The sequence below is a fragment of the Salvelinus fontinalis genome, chromosome 1 (genome assembly GCF_029448725.1).
Source record: "Salvelinus fontinalis isolate EN_2023a chromosome 1, ASM2944872v1, whole genome shotgun sequence".
In the NCBI taxonomy this organism is placed as follows: Eukaryota; Metazoa; Chordata; class Actinopteri; order Salmoniformes; family Salmonidae; genus Salvelinus; species Salvelinus fontinalis.
Genome location: NC_074665.1, coordinates 41,471,740 through 41,486,963, shown reverse-complemented (window position 1 = coordinate 41,486,963; position 15,224 = coordinate 41,471,740).

The window sequence follows — 15,224 nt, the reverse complement described above, 5'->3', positions numbered from 1 at the left end:
CTGCAAAGAAACCACTACTAAAGGACACCAATAATAATAAGAGACTTGCTTGGGCCAAAAAACACGAGCAATGGACATTAGACCGGTGGAAATCTGTCCTTTGGTCTGATGAGTCGAAATTTGAGAGTTTTGGTTCCAACCGCCGTGTCTTTGTCAAACGCAGAGTACGTGAACGGATGATCTCAGCGTGTGTGGTTTCTACCGTGAAGCATGAAGGAGGAGATGTGATGGTGTTGGTGCTTTGCTGGTGACACTGTCGGTGATTTATTTAGAATTCAAGGCACACTTTTAAACAGCATGGCTACCACAGCAGTCTGCAGTGATACGCCATCCCATCTGGTTTGGGCTTAGTGGGACTATCACACTTCCAGGCTGTGTAAGGGCTATTTGACCAAGAAGGAGAGTGATGGAGTGCTGCATCAGATGACCTGGCCTCCACAATCACCCGACCTCAACCCAATTCCACATCAAATCAAATTTTATTTGTCACATGCGCCGAATACAACAGGTGTAGACCTGACAGTGAAATGCTGACTTACAAGCCCTTAAGCAACAATGCAGTTAAGAAAAGTAACATAATTAAAGAGCAGCAGTAAAATAACAATAGAGAGGCTATATACAGGGGGTACCTATACAGAGTTGAGGTAATTGTTATTAAAGTGACTATGCATAGATAATAACAGAAAGTAGTAGCAGCGTAAAAGGGGTAGCCCTTTGATTAGATGTTGAGGAGTCTTATGGCTTGGGGATAGAAGCCTTTAGAAGCCTCTTGGACTTAGACTTGGTGCTCCGGTACCACTTGCCGTGTGGTAGCAGAGAGAACAGTCTATGACTAGTGTGGCTGGAGTCTTTGACAATTTTTAGGGCCTTCCTCTGACACCGCCTGGTATAGAGGTCTTGGATCGCAGGAAGCTTATGTTGAGAATTCCAATTTGACTAACGTTAGCTAGGTGGCTAACATTAGCTGGGCTAGGGTTAGGAGTTAGGTTAAAGGGTTAGCTAACATGCTAAGTAGTTGCAGAGTTGCTCATTAGCTAAAATGCTAAAGTTGTCCATGATGAGATTCAACTCATGTAACCATACCAAACGTAACAGACTAATTTAAGTGTCCCGGATCTACATTTACTATGAGGGGCTCCCGAGTGGCGCAGTGGTCTAAGACACTGCAAGAGGCATCACTACAGTCTGTGGTTCGAATCCAGGCTGAATCACATCCGGCCGTGATTGTGAGTCCCATAGGACGGTGCACAATTGGCTGGGGTAGCCCGTCATTGTAAATAAGAATTTGTTCTTAACTGACTTGTCTAGTTAAATATAACAATGTTACATCTAGTCTATGAGACCAGGCTGATATATGAACATGTGAATGGCTCTTAGTTTGAAGGACAATGTTTTTTCAAACCCTCAACATTTTGGAATATATTGACTTGACCAAACTGTCATTGTAGGATTACTTTGTCTAAAAATCCTATTTGTTATGTGAATCTTTAATTTAACTGTACATAGTAATGTCTTTAATGTCTTCAAGGTGAAAATGGTATTAGATACACAGTACAGTAGTCTTAAGAGTGGGGCTGTGAAAGACAAGATTGTCAGATACACAGAGCCAGGAAAAGCCAGACAGGCCTTTTCCAGGACACCAATAAAAAAGGACCGACACTCCCAGCAGCAGGTATGTGACACCCAGCAGCAGGTATGTGACAGATTTGGTTTTGTCGGACATACAGTATTTCGAGAGTCGAGTGAAAACCAACTGATTCAGTTCAGTCAGTCGTCCTGATGAGCATTTCCCAGCTAACTTGTTTATGCTTGTGGCTAGAAACTTTATTGAGAATTTTAAACTTGTCTGCCGAAGCTGGGACATAGGAGATTGTTAAGGATCATTCAGTTGGAATTGTTTATTTATTTTTTATGTAGACGTTAATGTCGTAGTTGTACTTTTTCGGTGAAAATAACTAATAAATGTTCATTAGCGGTCACCCTGGCCTGATATTGCCTATCTAGTTACTTCCCTCCTTACTCTGGCAACTGGGAGCGAAGGACACTGTGCCCGGTATAGTTGTGTTGCCGGCTTGCAGCGCATACTCTCTCCATTGAGCAGTAGACTGTATCACGGTGACATCCAGGTGGTTACTACCAATATTACACATTATTTATCGTGTAGGCTACTATCCTACTCAAGTGGGATAGAACAAAATTACATTGGTACCACTGTGTCTTGAATAACAACAGTGTGAGCAGCAATAGTGGAATCGGCAGTTCACCTTCAAAATAAAAGTCCCCAATTTGAAACCGATTAAAAAGGATAGAAATTGTCGAATCATGCCACAATTGGACTATTAAATGTTAAACAAGTTTGGAATGTTCAACAGAAGACACTTTAGTTAATTTGACAAAAACAAAGCTGAAATCGCACTGTGGATGTATTAGACTTCAGAATTGCATTGGGGGCATACCTGTATTCACTGTACCGCCTTACCTATGGATCTTGGGTCCACAAAATTGGGTATAAGCCTACTTTGTGACACCCCCTGTTTACAATTCTGAAGAGTTTACACAAATATTAGTGTCGTAGCTCTTATTGCATGACTTCAACTGTGGGAAATCGCCTAACTATTCACATAAAATTGAAAATGAATTTGGCAGTCAGCCTTGCCCCATTTCATGGACCCATGATCCATAGGTATCAGCCTACTAAGTGACACCCACATTTCATGGACCCAATATCCATAGGTATGGCTGTACAGTGCAGTTCAGTATGCCCCCAATGCAATTCTGAAGTCTAGTACTTCCACAGTGCGATTTCAGCTGATTTGTACCCTTTTGTGTGAAATTAACTAATTATTGTATTTTGTTGAATTTATATAGCATTCTTAACTTGTTTAGCATTATATAGTCCAATTGTGACATGATTCCACAATTTTTTTAAATCCGTTTGCATGTTTCAATTGGGGACTTTTATTTTGAAGGCACATCGCCGTTTCCACAAACATCAAATCGGCCAGGTTAGCTACAGCCGGCGACGTGATAGCCTCCAGCTGCGTCGTGGGAAGCGAGACACAACATCGGCAAGCACCTCGCACCGGCTTGTTATGTTAGCTAAAAATTGCCATGTCACGGTGACATCCAGATGGTGACCAATACTAAGTTATTTCTCCCACGCCCGTCAAAATATGAACATTACTTTCTTTTAAAAGTTTTAACTAGCGCTATGCTGTTGTTGTTCATGCGTTTCCCAAACTAGCTAGCTTGGAAGGGCTCATCAGTATAGGATCAATATCATGCCAAATGTAAATCACCAATATACAAATGTAAATCACTTTCCACAAATGTAAATCACCAATCCACAAATGTAAATCACTTTCCACAAATGTAATCCACAAATGTAAATCACTATCCACAAACAAACACCCTTTGATTTGTATTTGTAAATCGAAATATTGCATTACAATTTTTTTTATAACTGCAGATATGCAGGCAATTTCCAAGGGCATTAAGTAAAATGTCTGCCATAAAGATTTGCACATAGGATATGGCAAACCTGCAACTCCTTATTTGGAAGCGCTTAGGTCACCTGACTTTTTGACAGTGATTTGATGACAAGAAAAAGACAAGACCTGTGTTCGAATACCCACACTAACATACTGTATACTGCATACTTAAATGAGTATATACTATTAGTTAATTTTAGTATACATTCGTGGCGAAAGTTGAGTGACACAAATATTAATTTTCACAACGTCTGCTGCCTCAGTTTGTATGATGGCAATTTGCATATACTGTACTCTAGAATGTTATGAAGAGTGATCAGATGAATTGCAATTAATTGCAAAATTGCCATGCAAATGAACTGAATCCCCAAAAAACATTTCTACTGCATTTCAGCCCTGCCACAAAGGACCAGCTGACATCATGTCAGTGATTCTCTCGTTAACACAGGTGTGAGTGTTGACGAGGACAAGGCTGGAGATCACTCTGTCATGCTGATTGAGTTTGAATAACAGACTGGAATCTTCAAAAGGAGGGTGGTGCTTGGGATCATTGTTCTTCCTCTGTCAACCATGGTTACCTGCAAGGAAACACGTGCCGTCATCATTGCTATGCACAAAAAAGGCTTCAAAGGCAATGATATTGCTGCCAGTAAGATTGCACCTAAATCAACCATTTATCGGATCATCAAGAACTTCAAGGAGAGCGGTTCAATTGTTGTGAAGAAGGCTTCAGGGCGCCCAAGAAAGTCCAGCAAGCGCCAGGACCTTCTAAAGTTGATTCAGCTGCGGGATCAGGGCACCACCAGTACAGAGCTTGCTCAGGAACGGCAGCAGGCAGGTGTGAGTGCATCTGCACGCACAGTGAGGCGAAGACTTTTGGAGGATGGCCTGGTGTCAAGAAGGGCAGCAAAAAAGCCACTTCTCTCCAGGAAAAACATCAGGGACAGACTGATATTCTGCAAAGGGTACAGGGATTGTACTGCTGAGGACTGGGGTAAAGTCATTTTCTCTGATGAATCCCCTTTTCGAATGTTTGGGGCATCCGGAAAAAAGCTTGTCCGGAGAAGACAAGGTGAGCGCTACCATCAGTCCTGTGTCATGCCAACAGTAAAGCATCCTGAGACCATTCATGTGTGGGGTTGCTTCTCAGCCAAGGGAGTGGGCTCACTCACAATTTTGCCTAAGAACACAGCCATGAATAAAGAATGGTACCAACACATCCTCCGAGAGCAACTTCTCCCAACCATCCAGGAACAGTTTGGTGACCAACAATGCCTTTTCCAGCATGATGGAGCATCTTGCCATAAGGCAAAAGTGATAACTAAGTGGCTCGGGGAACAAAACATCGATATTTTGGGTCCATGGCCAGGAAACTCCCCAGACCTTAATCCCATTGAGAACTTGTGGTCAATCCTCAAGAGGCTGGTGGACAAACAAAAACACACAAGTTCTGACAAACTCCAAGCATTGATTATGCACGAATGGGCTGCCATCAGTCAGGATGTGGTCCAGAAGTTAATTGACAGCATGCCAGGGCGGATTGCAGAGGTCTTGAAAAAGAAGGGTCAACACTGCAAATATTGACTCTCTGCATCAACTTCATGTAATTGTATGAAATGCTTGTAATTATACTTCAGTATTCCATAGTAACATCTGACAAAATTATCTAAAGACACTGAAGCAGCAAACTGTGGAAATTAAAATTTGTGTCATTCTCAAAACTGTTGGCCACAACTGGGCTGTAAAATGGAACAGTATCCTTTCAGTTGAGCATGCTAGCTCTTCGCCAGTCTACCGGAAGTTAATGCTGTTGCTATTTTGAATTTTTTTATTCCACCTTTATTTAACCAGGTAGACCAGTTGAGAACAAGTTCTCATTTACAACTGCGACCTGGCCAAGATAAAGCAAAGCAGTGCGACAAAAACAGCAACACAGAGTTACACATGGGATAAACAAACGTACAGTCAATAACACAATAGAAAAATCTGTATACAGTGTGTGCAAATGAAGAAAGGAGGTAAGGCAATAAATAGGCCAATAGTGGTGAAGTAATTACAATTTAGCAATTTATACTGGAGTGATATATGTGCAGATGAGGATGTGCAAGTAGAAATACTGGTGTGCAAAAGAGCACAAAAACAAAAATGGGAATGAGGTAGGTAGTTGCTTGGATGGGCTATTTACAGATAGCTATGTACAGTTGCAGCGACCGGTAAGCTGCTCTGACAGCTGATGCTTATAGTTAGTGAGGGAGATATAAGTCTCCAACTTAAGTGATTTTTGCAATTTGTTCCAGTCATTGGCAGCAGAGAACTAAAAGGAAAGGTGGCCAAATGAGGTGTTGGCTTTGGGGATGGCCAGTGAAATATACCTGCTGGAGCTTGTGCTACGGGTGGGTGTTGCTATGGTGACCAGTGAGGTGAGATAAGGTGGAGCTATACCTAGCAAAAAGTTATAGATGACCTGGAGCCAGTGGGTTTGGTGACGAATATGTAGCGAGGACCAGCCAACGAGAACATACAGGTCGCAGCGGTGGGTAGTATATGGGGCTTTGGTGACAAAATGGATGGCACTGGGATAGACTGCATCCAATTTGAGTGTTGGAAGCTAATTTGTAAATGACATCACCGAAGTCAAGGATAGGTAGGATAGTCAGTTTTACAAGGGTAAGTTTGGCAGCATGAGTGAAGGAGGCTTTGTTGCGAAAAGGAAGCTGATTGGAGATGCTTAATGTGAGCCTGGAAGGAGAGTTTACAGTCTAGCCAGACACCTAGGTACTTATAGTTGTCCACATATTCCAAGTCAGAACCGTCCAGAGTAGTGATGCTGGTCGGGCGGGCGGGTGCGTCAGCGATCGGTTGAAGAGCATGCATTTCGTTTTACTAGCATTTAAGGGCAGTTGGAGGTCACGGAAGGAGTGTTGTATGGCGTTGAAGCTCGTTTGGAGGTTTGTTAACACAGTGTCCAAAGAATGGCCCGATGTATACAGAATGGTGTCGTCTGCGTAGAGGTGGATCAAAGAATCACCTGCAGAAAGAGCGACATCATTAATATATACAGAGAAAAGAGAATTGAACGTGAATTGAACCCTGTGGCACCCCCATAGAGACTATAAACTATCAACATAAAGAAAGTCGCACACTCCATGTATAATCTACCAGCAATTTAATGGGTATTTACCAACGTTTCGGCATGCCGAAGTATAGTTTATTGGGCAAGTTGCTGCGGGGGGTGCAGAGCTGTAAAGTCTATGGAGAATAAGAGCACCTCCTCCCAGCTGCCCACTGCACTGAGACTAGGAAATACTGTCACCACTGATAAATCCACGATAATCGAGAATTTCAATAAGCATTTCTCTACGTCTGGCCATGCTTTCCACCTGGCTACCCCAACCTCGGCCAGCCGTAGAGAAATGCTTATTGAAATTCTCGATTATCGTGGATTTATCAGTGGTGACAGTGTTTCCTAGTCTCAGTGCAGTGGGCAGCTGGGAGGAGGTGCTCTTATTCTCCATAGACTTTACAGTGTCCCAAAACTTTTTGGAATGAGTGCTGCAGGAAGCAAATTTCTGTTTGACAAAGCTAGCCTTTGCTTTCCTAACTGATTGTGTGTATTGGTTCTTGACTTCCCTGAAAGTTGCATATCTCGGGAACTATTCGATTCTAGTGCAGTACGCCACAGGGTGTTTTTGTGCTGGTCAAGGGCAGTCAAGTCTGGAGTGAACCGAGGGCAATATCTGTTCTTAGTTCTACATTTTTTGAAAGGGGCATGCTTATGTAAGATGGTGAGGAAAGCACTTTTAAAGAACAACCAGGCATCCTCTACTGACAGGATGAGGTCAATATCCTTCCAGGATACCTGGGCCAGGTCGATTAGAAAGGCCTGCTCGCAGAAGTGTTTTAGGGAGTGTTTGACAGTGATGAGGGGTGGTCCGCGATGACAGCGGACCCGTAACGGACACAGGCAATGAGGCAGTGATCGCTGAGATCCTGGTTGAAAACAGCAGAGGTGTATTTAGAGGGCAAGTTGGTCAGGATGATATCTATGAGGGTGCCATGCAAATGAACTGAATCCCCCCAAAACGGCCAGGGTGTTAAGCATATCCCAATTTAGGTCACCTAACAGAACGAACTCTGAAGAATGATGGGGGGCAATCAAATCATATATCGTTTCCAGGGCACAGCTGGGAGCTGAGGGGGATCTATAACAAGCGGCAACAGTGAGGGACTTATTTCTGGAGAGATGGATCTTTAAAAGAAGAAGCTCGAACTGTTTGGGCATAGACCTGGATAGTATGACAGAACCCTGCAGGCTGTCTCTACAGTAGATTGCAATTCTGCCCCCTTTAGCAGTTCTGTTTTGACGAAAATTGTTGTAATTTTTGGTGGCCTTCCTAAGCCAGGATTCAGACACGGCTAGGACATCAGGGTTGGCGGAGTGTGCTAAAGCAGTGAATAAAGCAAACTTAGGAAGGAGGCTTCTGATGTAAACATGCATGAACCAAAGGCTTTTAGGGTTGTAGAAGTCAGAAAATGAGGCTAAAGGCTATAAGAACTGGTCGTCTAGTGCTTTGGGAACAGAGAATAAAAGGAGCAGATTTCTGGGTGTGGTAGGATAGATTCAGGGCATAGTGTACATACAAGGGTATGGTAGGGTGCGAGTACAGTGGGGGTAAACCTAGGCATTGAGTGACGATGAGAAAGGTTGCATCTCTGGAGGCGCCAGTTAAGCTAGGTGCGGTCTCCGCATGTGTGGGGGGTGGGACAATGGGGATATCTGAGGCATGTTGAGCAGGACTAGGGGCCCTGCAGTAAAATAAAACAATGAGAGCTGCCCTAAACAACAGTATACAAGGCCTATTGACATTAGAGAGAGGCATAAAGCAATCACAGGTGTTGATTGGGAGAGCTAAGACAACAATGGGTGAGACAACAACGGGTAAATGGGCAGAGAGGGTCAGTTAGCTACACATAGGGCCTGAGTTCGAGGCTGGGGCCGACAGATAAACAAAATGTAATATCGTGTTAATGAACAGTCCAGCAGGCATCAGCTATGTAGCCGAGTGATCATAGGGTCCAATGAGCAGCAATAGATGAAACGCAGCCGTTCGGTAGTTGATTACTACGCTAGGTGAGCGGGAGACACAGTGTTCAGGAAGCTAGCAGGCCGGGGCTAGCAAATGGATCTTCACCACATCCACGACGCAGAGGCCGGTTGAGAGCACATTGGCCGAATTACGTCAGCAGATCAGCAGACCAGTCGTGATGGATCCGCGGGGCTCCGTGTCGACAAAGGCTCCAGGCCAAATTGGCAAGAGAGGTATTGTAGTTGGTGTACTTTGTTTGCTAGCCGGGAGATGGGCCTAGCTTGAGGCTAGCTCGAGGCTAACTAGTGCATGCTTCTGGACAAGGGCGTTAACCACAATAGCCACTCGGTAGCAGCTAGCTAGCTGTGAAGATCCGGTGTAATGGTCCAGAGCTTGCGGCAGGAATCCGGTGATGTAGTGGGGGGAAAAAGTAGTCCGATATGCTCAGGGCTGATATCACGCTGTGCAGACTGGCAGGTATTATCCGGGCTAAAGCGGCTGGTGTCCGTGCTAAAGGTAAACACCGCTAGCAGTGGCTAACAATGACTAAATAGCTAGTAGCTAATTAGCTGCCAACTTCTGATGGCTAGCTTCTGATGGAGGTTCCAGTTATAAGGTCTAAAAAAAAAATGCAGATCCGTACCATATTGGGTGAGGCAGGTTGCAGGAAGGTATATTTAATTTAAAAAATGGAAAAAAGAGATTGAAATATAATGAAATGTATACAAAAAAATACATATTTACATGGAACAAAAACAAATACGTCTTACTGCTGCGCAATCTTGGAAAAATAATTTCAACCTCTTGCTAGCTAGTTAGCATAACAAATTACTAGTTAAACATTTTACGATTTTGGGTGTGTTCAATTCAATCTGGAGTGCCAGAGTGTGCTCGTAGATTCAGTTGTCAGATTGTCCGTTTGTAACTCCAGAGTGTTTCGCTCTCGGAGCGCACACTGGACGCTTTGGCCATGGATTAGGGTTGATTTGAGCGTTCTGACCTTACAACAGCAGTCAAGCTAACATTGGCTAGCTTACTCAACCTTTAAGTCTTTACTGAAGACTTATCTCTTCAGTAGGTCATATGATTGAGTGTAGTCTGGCCCAGGAGTGTGAAGGTGAACGGAAAGGCTCTGGAGCAACGAACCGCCCTTGCTGTCTCTGCCTGGCCGGTTCCCCTCTCTCCACTGGGATTCTCTGCCTCTAACCCTATTACAGGGGCTGAGTCACTGGCTTACTGGTGCTCTTTCATGCCGTCCCTAGGAGGGGTGCGTCACTTGAGTGGGTTGAGTTACTGACGTGATCTTCCTGTCTGGGTTGGCGCCCCCCTTGGTTTGTGCTGTGGTGGAGATCTTTGTGGGCTATACTCGGCCTTGTCTCAGGATTGTAAGTTGGTGGTTGAAGATATCCCTCTAGTGGTGCGGGGGCTGTGCTTTGGCAAAGTGGGTGGGGTTATATCCTTCCTGTTTGGCCCTGTCCGGGGGTATCATCGGATGGGGCCACAGTGTCTCCTGACCCCTCCTGTCTCAGCCTCCAGTATTTATGCTGCAGTAGTTCGTGTCGGGGGGCTAGGGTCAGTTGGTTATATCTGGAGTACTTCTCCTGTCTTATCCAGTGTCCTGTGTGAATTTAAGTATGCTCTCTCTAATTCTCTCCTTCTCTCTTTCTTTCTCTCTCTCGGAGAACCTGAGCCCTAGGACCATACGTCAGGACTACCAGGCATGATGACTCCTTGCTGTCCCCAGTCCACCTGGCCTTGCTGCTGTTCCAGTTTCAACTGTTCTGCCTGCGGTTATGGAACCCCTACCTGTCCCAGACCTGCTGCTTTCAACTCTTAATGATTTGCTATGAAAAGCCAACTGACATTTATTCCTGATTATTATTTGACCATGCTTGTCATTTATGAATATTTTGAAAATCTTGGCTCTCTCTAATTCTCTCCTTCTCTCTTTCTTTCTCTCTCTCGGAGGACCTGAACCCTAGGACCATACGTCAGGACTACCGGGCATGATGACTACTTGCTGTCCCCAGTCCACCTGGCCTTGCTGCTATTCCAGTTTCAACTGTTCTGCCTGCGGTTATGGAACCCCTACCTGTCCCAGACCTGCTGTTTTCAACTCTTAATGATCGGCTATGAAAAGCCAACTGACATTTATTCCTGATTATTATTTGACCATGCTTGTCACTTATGAACATTTTGAACATCTTGGACATGTTCTGTTATAATCTCCACCCGGCACAGCCAGAAGAGGACTGGCCACCTCTCATAGCCTGGTTCCTCTCTAGGTTTCTTCCTAGGTTTTGGCCTTTCTAGGGAGTTTTTCCTAGCCACCGTGCTTCTACACCTGCATTGCTTGCTTTTTGGGGTTTTAGGCTGGGTTTCTGTACAGCACTTTGAGATATTAGCTGATGTACGAAGGGCTATATAAAATAAACTTGATTTGATGTATAAGTGGCCAACTAACGTTAGGTAGCTAGCTAACATACCGGTGCATACTGCTGTACTTATATGCTATGTGGTTTGTAAGGACAGTGTAGCTAACAAATTGTCAGCCAACAACGTGTAAGGTAACTTATTTGAAAAGTAATTACTTTATTACATTGCTCAACATTTTGTTAACATTTGTCATAATTAGTTAAAGCAATGAATTTGTATCCGCTTTCATTGGACTTCGGCTGCATATTTTCCAGCATTTTCTTTAAATCTGAAAACGATGTGAAGCCACGCACGTTTCCTGAAGAATTTCATTATGGGCTCTAATGTACGGAAATAGTGTCCTCTGTGTGTATCCTTCATATTTTGGCGAATTTAGTAAGACATTTGGGAACTTTTGGCATACTAACTATATCCATCATATGACCAATAAGCACACTATATACTCAATTCACATCACAAATAGTACGGTTAGTGTAGGTAGCATGAGTATTCGAACACAGATAAGAAGTTCTCACGCGTAGAAAGCGATTTCTGTAAATCGCTGGCAGCCTCTCTTTCGGCCATGTTGATGCCTGCTTTTCAAGGCTGCATAAATTATAGTATGGTAACCATAATACACTGCTCAAAAAAATAAAGGGAACACTAAAATAACACATCCTAGATCTGAATGAATGAAATATTCTTATTAAATACTTTTTTCTTTACATAGTTGAATGTGCTGACAACAAAATCACACAAAAATTATCAATGGAAATCAAATTTATCAACCCATGGTCTGGATTTGGAGTCACACTCAAAATTAAAGTGGAAAACCACACTACAGGCTGATCCAACTTTGATGTAATGTCCTTAAAACAAGTCAAAATGAGGCTCAGTAGTGTGTGTGGCCTCCACGTGCCTGTATGACCTCCCTACAACGCCTGGGCATGCTCCTGATGAGGTGGCGGATGGTCTCCTGAGGGATCTCCTCCCAGACCTGGACTAAAGCATCCGCCAACTCCTGGACAGTCTGTGGTGCAACGTGGCGTTGGTGGATGGAGCGAGACATGATGTCCCAGATGTGCTCAATTGGATTCAGGTCTGGGGAACGGGCGGGCCAGTCCATAGCATCAATGCCTTCCTCTTGCAGGAACTGCTGACACTCCAGCCACATGAGGTCTAGCATTGTCTTGCATTAGGAGGAACCCAGGGCCAACCGCACCAGCATATGGTCTCACAAGGGGTCTGAGGATCTCATCTCGGTACCTAATGGCAGTCAGGCTACCTCTGGCGAGCCCATGGAGGGCTGTGTGGCCCCCCCCAAAGAAATGCCACCCCACACCATGACTGACCCACCGCCAAACCGGTCATGCTGGAGGATGTTGCAGGCAGCAGAACGTTCTCCACGGCGTCTCCAGACTGTCACGTCTGTCATGTGCTGAGTGTGAACCTGCTTTCATCTGTGAAGAGCACAGGGCGCCAGTGGCGAATTTGCCAATCTTGGTGTTCTCTGGCAAATGCCAAACGTCCTGCACGGTGTTGGGCTGTAAGCACAACCCCCACCTGTGGACGTCGGGCCCTCATACCACCCTCAAGGAGTCTGTTTCTAACCGTTTGAGCAGACACATGCACATTTGTGGCCTGCTGGAGGTCATTTTGCAGGGCTCTGGCAGTGCTCCTCCTTGCACAAAGGCGGAGGTAGCGGTCCTGCTGCTGGGTTGTTGCCCTCCTACGGCCTCCTCCACGTCTATAATTTCTATAATAATTAATATAATTGCCTATAATTTCCACCTGTTGTCTATTCCATTTGCACAACAGCATGTGAAATTTATTGTCAATCAGTGTTGCTTCCTAAGTGGACAGTTTGATTTCACAGAAGTGTGATTGACTTGGAGTTACATTGTGTTGTTTAAGTGTTCCCTTTATTTTTTTGAGCAGTGTATATATCAGGCGTCTTATTCTGGTGACATGGCGATCAATGCCTGGCTGCCCTTTGATAAATAGAAATAATCTTGCTCTTCTCCATAATAATCTTATCATGTAGGCTAGCCTAGCTGCATTGTATTTGCAAGCTGTTGGCTAGAGTGCATGTGCCCAGACCAGAGTGGGCACATTTGCTATATAATGCAACAGTTTTTGTGACAAAACCATCAGTAGAGTTGAAATGGCTTTTTATTCAGTACATGGCAATTTAACCTCAAATTCTTTCTGTGTACTATGTCTTCAACCACAGGCTTTTATCCGCAACAAGTCAGTTTGATGGAAATGAAAATGCACATTGTTTTTATGCAGATTTTATAATAGTCACATGAAAATCTGTCGCCAATTGGATGGAAATCTAGCTACTGCAACCAACACATCTCGTCTTTGACGACTTTGTTTTACTTTGGCTGTGTAAGTGTCACTTTTCTTCCTTAACAAGCGTACTAAAATTGGGCACAAACAAACCAAATGCCCACCTTAAACACAACACCTCTAACTTTAAATTCAGCAGTAAATATTGTTGTAGTCATTCTAGTGCTCGGCCAAACACCACTTCACAGCTCCCACTCTGTGCTGCTGCATCCTCCACAGACGGGCCTTTTCTGCAATATTTAATAAAACTATAAGTTATGATTTTTGGAAATAGCGTAAGTAAGACACTGCTTGTAGTTTGTGCTATTTTAAGCAATAAGGCCAGAGGAGGTGTGGTACATGGCCAATATACCACGGCTAAGGGCTGTTCTTAGGCACAACGCAACGCCTTAGCCGCGGTTTATTGGCCATATATCACAAACCCCCGAAGAGCCTTATTGCTATTAGAAACTGGTTTCCAATGTAATTAGAGTAGTAAAATGAAATGTTTTGTCATGCCCGTGGTATACGGTCTGATATACCATGTCTTTCAGCCAATCAGAATTCAGGGCTCTAACCACCCAGTTTATAATGAACCATATGTACTTGACTGACATGTTTTTAAATTGCTGAATGTATTTATGATGGTTGATTAAGTAACTTCTGGCAATGGATATAGTAAAAAAAATTACACGATTACAAAAATATAAAAAATATTTAAAATCATGACCATGTCCTGGCATTCTCATATGTGCCCTGTAATAAAAATAAACATGAAATCATTTCTCATATTGTTACCAGTTGAAACCACAGAGCCCAGATGGCATCAATCCAGAGCCAAGAGCAACCACTGACTGTTGGCAGTTATTCCATTGGTTTGGAAGAATGAGACTGTGGGAAGGCAAAGAAGCAGGGTGGAATCCACAAATCCAACCTTAACTGGTCCTTACCAAGATATTGGTGAGTTTTTGTACCATCTTGGGGTGTGTAGAGGTGAGCACTGGGCTTGGTGGGAAGCCAAGCGGGTGAGAGGTCTGGGTTGGGGGTTAAGAAGTCAAACATTAACTTTCCCTTGACCCCATAAGATGCGGATTTGGGCAAGCAGTGTGGAATGTAAGTTGAAGGTGAGATATCTTTCTTTTTGCGCCCCTTTTTTTGGAAGCATACAAAGAGTCACTCATCCTCTGTCTGTGTGTGTGTATATAAGATGAGATCATGGAAATTCTTTCACATGCGCAAGGAGCTAAGAAATCAGAGGGCAGAGGAGTTAATCTCATTTCATATTTTCACTCTTGCTGTCATGTGTGATCTACCAATTTGTCACAAGTTGTCATTTCCTCCCGAGTAATCAATGAGATGCACAGCTCAGAAAAGTATTTACGGAGTATCTCGAAGAATAGTCTGGACTGGATTATATAGCACCTGATGTGTAGGACTGGGTATGCAACTCCAGTTCTATGAATGGAGCGGAGCCCCATAGGGGGTTTCGCTCCTATTGGTTTATCCCGCTGCCTAAGCAGCACAGCCTGAAAATATAATTATGCACGCGCCTCAGCCAATGCGAGCCCAGCTGGCCCTACACATCAGCCTCCCGAAAAGTCTTCAGCGAGACTCCGGGGGTCGGTCAGGGCCTGAAGCCCAATGGGGCTCAGCTCCACTCGTAGAACTGGAGTTACATACCCAGCATCTATCATTCTATATCGTGGAGCTCCGCCCTATAAGTGGGCTTCGCTCCTATTGGTTTAGGGCGGCGCAAGCACACCGGAATATACTCCCTGCCGGTCCCAACACTTCCCACATAATGAAAAGTTATTTAATGTGTAAACTGTTTGGAAGTTTGTCTTTCACTGGGTTACATAACGAGGTGGAAATAATGTCTTCACCTCAGGTTCCTACC